Consider the following 1,598-nt stretch of genomic DNA (forward strand, 5'->3'; position numbering starts at 1 on the left):
CTCCCTCTGACCTGCACACAGTCCACTCAACTCAGCAACAGAACAAACTTCACCTCCTCTCCCCCAGAGACTGAAGAAACTCAGAGAGGGAGAAGGAGAGAGAGAGACTGAGGGAGTGCTCCTCACAGCCGCCAATCACACTCGCTATGACCTTATTAGAAAGAGAAGAGGAAATCATCAAACACGGTCAGTGACAAATCAGAGGAGGTATTTTCTTCTTTCTCCATATTTATCAAAAGTGTGTGACATTGACAAACAGGACTCCATCTCTAGAGGAGACAGAGAGAGAGAGAGAGAGAGAGAGAGAGTGTGTGTGTGTGTGCGTGCGTGCGTGTGTGTGTGCGTGTGTGTGTGTGTGTGTGTGTGTGTGTGTGTGTGTGTGTGTGTGACGCTCAGAGCAGTTTGGTAAGAAAGTCACCAACAAGTAGGAGATTGACTTCAGAGAGAGGAATCACTCCAGTGGAGAAAAGCTTTAATGCTGCACCTGCACACAACTGATTTACTCACTGATAAACACACACAAACACACACACACACACTCACACACACACACATAAACATTTCATACGCATGATCTGAGCTAGTAAACAGTATGCAGTAAATAGTGTTCATGAATAAACAAAGTTAAAAAATATTGCTTTTCTTGTTTGAATATAGAAAGAAAGCACATTTTTATAATAATGCAATGGGTGATACTTTACATTAAGTGTCTCTAATAACTGTGTATTTACACATGAACAACATATGCACCAACAATGTAACTACTGATGAATTAGTACCTGTTACAGATGGACTACAGTACTAATGTTTAAGTAATCAAACATGTGTATCAATTTCAGTATTGACTTTTGTACTTATACAAGTGTATCTTCATAGTTACATAGTAACAGCATATTCTCTCTCATGTAATTTCTCACACATGTAATAACACATGTAATTACATTAGTAATCAGACTGGAGCAAGATTTTTTTGTTCCAGAAGCCTTTTCTTACATTAAGACATTAAACTGGATTTGCCATAGTTTCTAACATTCAATTAATATTTGTTAGTATTGAGACATTGTTTCAGATTTAAACCATTCTGTAAAGTGATAGTACAGTATTATATTAGCCTGTTATATTAGGGTAGGGTAGGGTAGGGTAGGTTCGTAAAAATAATAGGTGGGCCATGTGGGTGGTATAAACCTTTACTATGAATGTGGTATACACCAATCAGCCATAACATTAGGTCCACCTCTTTGTTTCTTCACTCACTGTCCATTTTCTCAGATCCGCTGACCACGGAGGAATACTGTATTTTTACATTTACACACTCTCAGCATCTCTCATTTACACGCTCAGCATACTTTTCCCCGTGTTCTTCAGTGATCAGGACCCCCACAAGACCCCTACAAAACAGGTACGATTTGAGTGGTAGGCCATTCTCAGCGTCACATTAATTGATGTGTTGGAGGTTGTGTGCTGGTGTGTGTTCTGCTGGTATGAGTGGATCAGACACAGCAGTGTTGCTTGAGTTATTAATGCCCTCAGAGTCACTGCTGGACTGAGAATAGTCCACCAACCAAAAATATCCAGCCAGCAGTGTCCTGTGGGTGGCA

Source organism: Hoplias malabaricus, chromosome 4 (genome assembly GCF_029633855.1).
Source record: "Hoplias malabaricus isolate fHopMal1 chromosome 4, fHopMal1.hap1, whole genome shotgun sequence".
NCBI classification, from domain to species: domain Eukaryota; kingdom Metazoa; phylum Chordata; class Actinopteri; order Characiformes; family Erythrinidae; genus Hoplias; species Hoplias malabaricus.